The sequence below is a fragment of the Garra rufa genome, chromosome 1, assembly GCF_049309525.1.
Source record: "Garra rufa chromosome 1, GarRuf1.0, whole genome shotgun sequence".
Classification (NCBI taxonomy): Eukaryota; Metazoa; Chordata; class Actinopteri; order Cypriniformes; family Cyprinidae; genus Garra; species Garra rufa.
This window is the reverse complement of record NC_133361.1, coordinates 63827890-63837594: the sequence shown is the minus strand read 5'-3', so window position 1 is coordinate 63837594 and position 9705 is coordinate 63827890.

The window sequence follows — 9705 nt, the reverse complement described above, 5'->3', positions numbered from 1 at the left end:
TTTCACCACAAGAAAATGCTGATTGTTTAGTCTGGTAGATTTTATACAAAGTCTGAGTGTTTGCACAGCCAAACCGGGGTTCGCACGGCCAAACCTATACATATTTGGTGCTTGAGTCATTTCATTTCATTTCATTGCTTGCAAGATGAAGAGATGTTACTCAGCAGATGAAGCTCTGTAGCTGGTGTTGCCCACTGACAGTGAGCATTATGTAAAGAAACCAGCTTTTTAAGCATTAAAATTCTGAAAATGAATGCATGTTTGGTAATTATGAATAGAAGAGATGCTGATAAAAAACAGCAGTCAGTGAAAGTGGAAAGAAAATATTAATGACATTTCTATGACAGTTTTTTTTTTTTTTTTTTTTTTTTTTTGACATGGACATTTTTGTCCATTATGGACCTAAGTGTTAGTTTAAAAAAAAAAAAAAATCTGACACTACATAAAAAATATAAATGCCTCAAAATTAACGTTGTTGTTCTTCACTGTGTCAGGATTTAGTACAGTTCTGTTCTGTTTTCCCAGTGTTTCCCCTCTGTTTCTAGTTTAAATGGTTTAATCCTTGTTCTCCCCCTTTTGGTTTAGTCTTAGTTGGTTTAGACATGCCCTTTTTTGTACTTCCCCCTCGTTATCTTGTTATCTCATTTGTTACCACGCCCTTGTCTCAGTGTATTTAGTCTGTGTCAGTTCACTTCCCATTTGTCCATCGATGATTGTTACACCTGTTTCCCCATTTGCTCCTGGATTTCTGTTTGTTTTATTTAATAAAGTGTGTATTGTTTATACTTCGGTTCCTGTCTTTCCCTGGATTCCACCACTTCTCCATCCGCACACTCTTTGTGACACACTGACACACCCAAGAAGCTAATAAGCTTAGCATTTAGTATGGAAGTTAACTACTATTTTTCTTTTTTTTTTCATAAAATGGAATGAATGTTTGGTATCTATGGATAGATGCTGGTTAAAAATTGACATCAGTGAAAGTGGAAAAAAATATTAATAAATCATATTTTTATGACATTTTTGTCCATTTTGCACCTATGTGTAACTTCTTTTGAATGCACAAGAGCAAATTAAAGAAATGTAAAGTTTTAAATTTAATGAAAGCTGTAGCAGGACAAGATTGGGAGGCTGACAAACATCAAATAGGTATTTATGTTGGTCTTATGCAATTAACACTATATTATTGATGCATTGTTTAGGAGTCAGCATTGTCAACATTGTTAAAAAAAAACTAGATGTCATGCAAGCTAAGGCATTAAGACTCATTTTAGAAGCAGTTAAAACCATGCCAACTGCAGCATTGCAAGTAGAAACATCACAAATGCCATTAAGAAGACAGGCTGGATAAATTTACAGGGACAAAGAGATAATCATTCTGTGAGAGAAGTTCTGAATGATTGATGGGAAATTTATGTATGTTCATTTATGTTTATGGAAAATAAGGGGTTTGTTTACTGAAGATGGTCTAGACTCAATATTTGCCCCAATAGTGGTAAAATCCCCAATTCCACCTTGGTAACTAGCTCAACCTGAAATAGATATAAAATTACACAAGGACAGAAGAGAAATAGATGAAGCTGTTAGTCTAATTACATACGTATATGAGTATATTAAAACCTTGTATTACTAATTTCTTTAAATACATATAGACGAGTCAAAGATATAGATAATGGAAGGACAGGGGCTGCATTCTATGTTCCAGAGTTTGAGGTGAGGAAGGCTGGAAGGATAACAGATGGTATCTGATGGTATACATCAGTATATACAGGTGAGATGACAGCAATTCTAATGGCACTCAAGTGGATTTGAAGTTAGACCTGATCAAGTAAATTAATAATATGCTCTGATTCAATGGCAGTCCTTAAGAGTTTACAATACTTGAAAAAAAAAAAAAAATAGAAATTACATTTTAACAGATGAGGAAGCAGACAAAGTAGCCAAAGAATCATTAAAAACGAAATAAGCAAATATAAAGCTCTCACTCAGTATCAGAAGGAAAACATTTAATTTTAGAACCATGCAATTGGAAATGGCAGACAGTTTGGGATTCATGTCATACGGGTCAGCATTTTTACAGGGTTCAAAAAACCATGAAGAAAAGCAAAAGGACATTTAAATTTAAAGCATACTTTACACATTATACAGTCCCTCCAGAAAAACGCGATTATGCGATCGCATGATTCCATGCATAATCAGCCAAAGTCCGCATATTTATGCGGGGGACGCATTTTTTCAAATACGCCGCACTTTTGCCGCATAAATTGCAGATTTCCGCGCGCAAAATATGCGGGCTTGCATGATTTCATAATCCCATTTCCGTTTGGGTCTTTGTCTTCGTTCTTTCGAGTACTATTGTGGTCGCGCGTTGCCGCGACGTTCTGTCTTGCCTCACTTCATTTTCGCCTGCCTGACCAGTCCACATCAAGTGAACTGGACATCGGGAGATTGTGAGACCCGAATATTAATCCGTGTGGCCGTTTGGCCATCCCCGCACTGTTTCAACTGGAGGACTGTGTTTGTGGGGTTCGTATGGTACCATTAGATTGTTGTGTGGATGAAATTATAAATTGATGTGAGTGGTTTGAGTGTGGTCTGTTTGTTTATTGTTGGAAGCGTGTGCGAGTGTGTATATGTACGAGTGTGTGAGCGTGAGAAATCGGTGCTAAGGGTTGTGAGTTTGCGTGATCTTGTGGAGTAAATTTTGTTGTGTGTATATTGTTGATGGACCAGGTGTAATGTGATTGCATCTGTTATTTTGTTGCTTTTCTATTTTTGTTGATCAATTTTTCTTTTTTTTGTGTGTGTTTATTCATTTGATTTGATTTGATTTATGGTCATTTGATTTTTTTTTTTCGTGTTTAGTTGATTTTGACTTATGACTATTTGATTGTATTCTTTTGTGTGTGTGTGTGTGTGTGTGTGTGTGTGTGTGTGTGTGTGTGTGTGTGTGTGTGTGTGTGTGTGTGTTTATTGATTTGTGTCAATTTGATGTTGATTTTGTTAATTTTGTTGGATGGGCTAAGGAGTGCTGACCACTCTAGATCCATGTTAAAGGTTGTATCAGCGATTTCTAGCCTGAAACATAAAGTGTAAAATTCAGCTGATCTTTCATCACGATCCGCTCGCTGCCTGCCCCATAAATTGTCTGTGAAAAAACCGCGTCTCTCTGGACAGCCTAGGGTCCGAGATATGCCAAAAAAACAATCTGCACTACCAACCATTCCCTACGGTGCCCGCCAGGGGACACCTTCGGTTCACTTATGTTTGTCGTGGCCACGAGATATTAATTCGTGGGAACGTAATATTATGTCGTGGCCACAAGATATTAATTCGTGGGAACGTCATATTAACTCGTGGGAACGTCATATTATGTCGTGGCCACGAGATCATTTTGTGGAGGTAACGACATCCTTATGTCGTGGCCACAAGATGCGATGATGAGGGAACGAGATCCATTTCTCCTGGCCACGACTTCTTATGTTGAGGAAACAACATGCATTTCTCGCCACGAGTTTAACACATAAACAAACCTGCGTGACCATAGTAACCCAGGATTATCAGAGTTTATTCATATTTTATTTTTAATTAAGAAATTATTATATTAATTGTTACAGAAATTAATACAATATTAAATTATTATATTAACAATGGGCGAAGCTGTATATGCCAGTGCTGTCTGTGTGCGATGTAGATATAGACCTATTTTAAAAAGTTTATCATGAATAAATATTACATAAAGTACATCAAATAAAATAGTCCTACAGGAAACATTTTATCCCACAGTCTTGTCCATTAACTGATCCTCCTCTTTCCGTAATATTTTTATTATTCGTTTATATTCGTTATTTTCCCCTTCATTTCGATCTCCTTAACGTTATGAATGTAGGTTCTATGACTGGGATTTTTACAGTTCAAAGGCTGAATTTAACATTATATACTGTATTTTATTTAGTCTAATTAATAGACAAATATAGTGTTTCAGTGAAGAGTGAATTATTCACGTAGTTTCATTTGGAAATCATATATCGTCACACCATAAAATAGGCCTACATGACATTCCTTCTATTAACTGATCGTCTTTTTTCCGTATTTGTATTATTATTATCGTCATCATTATTATAATTATTATTAATTATTATAATTAGCCTATTATTGTAGGCCTATATATTTTTTTATTTTCGTTTATATTCGTTTTCCCCCTTCATTTTCATCTCTTTACTTAACGTATATGGAAATAATACTGTAAATGCTTGACATGCTATGACTGATTTTGACTGGAATGTAGTTTAAAGGTTGGATTAAACATATTTTTATTTTGTTTCATCTAATAGACTAGACTATATAATACTGTTCACTGACGAATGAATCATTCACGTAGTGAAACGAATATAAATGAAAATAAAAATATAATAATAATAATAATAATAATAATAATAATGACGATAATAATAATAATACTAATACGGAAAAAAGACGATCAGTTAATAGAAGGAATGTCATGTAGGCCTATTTTACGGTGTGACGATAAATGATTTCCAAATGAAACTATGTGAATAATTCACTCTCACTGAAACACTATATTTGTCTATTAATTAGACTAAATAAAATACAATATATGTTCAATTCAGCCTTTGAACTGCATTCCAGTAAAAATCCCAGGTATATATACAGCAAACACAGCAAACACAGAACGTTCCCCTAACGTTAGTTTTTGGTTCCCGTTTGGTTATTTTATTTGGGAACCAAATAGTAACGTTAGGGGAACGTTCTTTTTAGGTTATTTTTAAAATAACCTTAAAATAACGTTCCCAGAACGTTGCATGGTGGTTGTTTTTAAATAACCTAAAAGTAACCTACAGAGAACGTTTCCTAATGGTTATTTTTGGGTTACTTTGTTGCAACCTTAAAATAACGTTCCCAGAACGTTGCAGGGTGGTTGTTTTTTAAATAACCTAAAAGTAACCTACAGAGAACGTTCCCCAATGGTTATTATTGGGTTACTTTGTTGCAACCTTAAAATAACGTTCCCAGAACGTTGCAGGGTGGTTGTTTTTTAAATAACCTAAAAGTAACCTACAGAGAACGTTGCCCAATGGTTATTTTTGGGTTACTTTGTTGCAAACTTAAAATAACGTTCCCAGAACGTTGCAGGGTGGTTGTTTTTTAAATAACCTAAAAGTAACCTACAGAGAACGTTCCCCAATGGTTATTTTTGGGTTACTTTGTTGCAACCTTAAAATAATGTTCCCAGAACGTTGCAGGGTGGTTGTTTTTTAAATAACCTAAAAGTAACCTACAGAGAACGTTCCCCAATGGTTATTATTGTGTTACTTTGTTGCAACCTTAAAATAACGTTCCCAGAACGTTGCAGGGTGGTTGTTTTTTAAATAACCTAAAAGTAACCTACAGAGAACGTTGCCCAATGGTTATTTTTGGGTTACTTTGTTGCAACCTTAAAATAACGTTCCCAGAACGTTGCAGGGTGGTTGTTTTTTAAATAACCTAAAAGTAACCTACAGAGAACGTTGCCCAATGGTTATTTTTGGGTTACTTTGTTGCAACCTTAAAATAACATTCCCAGAACGTTGTAGGGTGGTTGTTTTTTAAATAACCTAAAAGTAACCTACAGAGAACGTTCCCCAATGGTTATTTTTGGGTTACTTTGTTGCAACCTTAAAATAACGTTCCCAGAACGTTGCAGGGTGGTTGTTTTTTTAAATAACCTAAAAGTAACCTACAGAGAACGTTCCCCAATGGTTATTATTGGGTTTCTTTGTTGAAACCTTAAAATAACTTTGCAGGGTGTTTGTTTTAAAAGTAAATGGGGACCTAATACTGTATTAGAGTACAGGCAGTTTCAAGATACTATGATAACATAAAAATCAAAAAGCATTGCCACATGAATTAAGTGTCGCAAGTTTCACAATGAGCATTTATACCTCAGAGAGTAGATCTGCATTTTAGCCTGAATGTGATAATAATAATGATAATAAAGTATTAAGGACACATTTTAATGTCTTAACTTCTGAAAGCATAGTCAATATAGTCATAAATCAAGAAACGTTCAAAAGACCGGTAGGAGGGGGGAGGTTGACTTTATTTAAAATATAACAGTTTCTACATAATACCAGTCTCAAATAAAGAATATAAAGAGCTTTAATAAACAATCCATGACATTTGCAATGGACAAGGTGCAGACAGTGCATGGCAGACACTGGTTATGGACTGCACTTAACGAAACTTTGTTGCGAGATGGGTGTGGGAATGATGATGGGCTACAGGTAGATCTGTGCATCTTGGGATGAACCATCTACCAGGGAATCTGGTGGAGAAAAGAAGTGGAATGTTAGAGCAGTTTATAAGGAACAGCACAGAGCAACCAACCAAAGCTGCCCTGTGTATGTATGGGACTAAGAACGTTGTTCAGATTTATTCATTACTATTAGGCTTTCACAGCAATACTGCTAAATGGCAATTATTTCTACCAAATTACCAAACATGGACCTTTAAGGTATAGTTCTCCCAAAAACTTTATTCAAAAATATATTGTGACAATCATTAATCGGATTTTAGTGACATAGCTGTGTATTATCTAGTACAAACGTTGTTGACAGTATTGTGTGCATGTAGCTACATTGTACATGGTGTTCACTGCCCAACATTATATTATTGCTTATGTCTACAGTTACCAGTATATTTCTATATTACTATTATAGTTATTTCCTTATAAACTCTCCTAACATTCCACTTCTTTTCTCCAGTTGCAGTTGCCAGAAGTAAAAAGCTAGAGATATGCTATAAAATCAACCACTCCACATCCCTTGACTTCATTGTCAGTTTTCATCTAAAATTATGTTCCCTGAATGTTTGAGTTAGAATAGAACTTGTAAGAGTGCAATTATAGGTATGGCTGCATGCTTTTGAAGAAAAATGTAACATGCGATAACTCAACTAATTAAATAATGCAATAGTCAAAACACAGTACAGTACTATGCTTAAAGGGGTTAAGAACTGCCTTTGTATTTTATTTTGTACTGTTCTCTGAGGTCCACTTAAAATGTTATTAAGATTTTTACATCAAAAACATCATAATTTATAAAATAGTTTAATTAAAGGAAAATTATTTTCCGTATCAGTTAGAGGAAAAAATTATGGAATCATTCAATGTTGAAGAAAAAAATTATGGAATCAGCTTGTAATTTGTATTTCTGAAACAAATATCTAAACATATCTAAACTGATAATTAGTCAACAGTTAAAAGAGAGTACTTACAGACCTTAACGAGCTGTTGAACTCGTTACTAATTATAAGGAAACGTCCCCAACAAGAAAGCTGTCAGTTAAAATGATGGAAAGGATTATAAATCTTCAAGATGGAAATTCATTATAAAATGTGGCAAAAGAAGTTGGATCTAAGTTTTCTAAAATTTGGTGTAAATATAAACAAAATGGAAAGATTATAAAATAAATAAAAATACATGTAGGCAGATCAAGGGAAACATCAAAGCATCAAGCAAGAAAACTCAAAGCAATTTGCCTTTAAAATAGAAACTGCACAACGAAACAAATGAAGAAAAAATGGGCAGAAAAGGGAGTTGATGTGCGTGACATATCTGTTAGAAACTGGCTAAATGAAATGAGGTTTACACAGAGAAATGGCAAATGAAAACCAGCATTAACACATAAAAGAAAACAAAATTAAATTGGGCTAAAGAGAAAAAGTCATGGAGTGTGGATGATTGGATGAAAGTGATATTCAGTGATTCTCTATATTGCACAAGGCTTAGGGAATAACTTTCTAAATAATTTGTGCATGCTTTGATGTCTTTAGATCGGTTTGTTACAGCTGTATTCCATACATTTAAATTTCTAAATTATAAAACATAAAAAATGAATATTCTGCATATATTTTTTATTAAGAATTGGTGGTCTAGGATTAAATGTTATCTCTATTGCTAATTTAACATGATATGCGCCGCGGTTGATTGCAAAACGCGGAGCTACAACATACAACTATTCAAAATTAGTTCACTTTTAAACATGTTACAATTTATGCGTTTCCACAGTAAAGAGACTGGAGTTCAGCCTCTTTGGTTCAGTCAGTGCGACTGTCTCTTCTTCATCTATTGTCTTGTCTTATATTGGCGACTCGGTTGCGTACATCGCCACCTATAGGATTGATTAAGTACATTTCATAAAGAGGGACTCAAACTGGGAGGAAAAGAAATAAGTAAAACAAATATCACCGTTATATTTTTGGTAACACTCGAATGATCATTGCTTTGAATATAATATAGTAAAACACAAAGACCGCACTACATTAGAAAACTCAATTTTTTTAACGCTAAGTTAACGCAATGTATCATTATGTAAATGTACATACTTAAAAAATAAAAATAAAATAAAAAATAAAATTTTCTCTCATTAAGTAAATCCTTACTTGCTTGCCAAGCCCGCGAAGCCGGGCAGCGGGCATATATAAACAGGGGTCTGTGCCCACCGCGCGCACAGCCTGACTCCCCTTTGAGTGGACTTCACCAGCAGTGCGTGTTTTTAGGTAAATTACTTTTTTTACTTAACTAATTTAGTTTAATTACTTTTTACAAGTATAGGACGACTATAAAAGTAAATGACATTTAAAACTATGAAGAAAGAAAGTTATAAATGTAATTATAATAAGTTAATTACAAATTGTTCGAGGTTTGTTTTTCTGAGGGAACTTTTGTTTTTCTGAGGGAAATAACCACTAAAATAAATAGCGGCCGTTTTCATCCGTAAAACCCATTAAAGTAGACTGTCTTTTCTGGTAAATGTGTGGTACATTTACCGGAAAAGACACACAGAAAACGACTTTCCGTCATCAGGGCCGTTAAACCATAGATATATATATCTATGCGTTGGTTAGACCGTTAAATGCCGTTACAGCTGTGTGTGACGTCATTGCTAATAGAGCCAATCCGCTCCGTTTGAGAGACGCTCTTTCTTGTCACAGATATCTGTCATGTTAACGTTACTTAAAAAGTGACAAATTATACAATTATTCATAGTAATATCTTAATTATTCATATTTGTATGGAAAATGGTAGTGCGTTGTCGGTTTGGATGCGAGTGCATGTGTCTCTCCCTCTCTCTCTCTCAGGTGCGCGCCTTTACATCTGTTTAGATTAAAACTCTATAATGAAATCGGTCATCCCTCTTTTTGTAACAACAATAATTATAATAGAACATAATAATAACTACTACTATTGTTGTTGTGATTGTTATTCTCAATAATTAAAATGCATCTGGCTTATTTGTGAGGTAATGTCTCAAATACTTTTTTTCTGCATTCTTCTTCTCATCTTGCATTATCAATGATATTACACATATTTATCAGAGCCTTTAAAAACTTTGGGAATTTATAGCCTACCATAAAAATAATTATTCTCTTCTCTCTTTTTTTCAGTGTCGATTGCCGTCTGATTGTTGTAAGTGAAAATAGTAGCAGTGAACCTACACCTCTGATTTGCCAGATTCATTACAACATACCATTTCATCAATAATCACTGATAGAACTGAAAACATTTTAATTTGTACAGACACATCTCACCCATATTTGTTTTTCTTTTTTTATCTTATGCATGTGTCTACAGCAGTTACATTTACCACAAAGGCTCTTTTAAGAGCCATATCTCGAGAGCGTCTTTGGCTTTGTAAGTATATA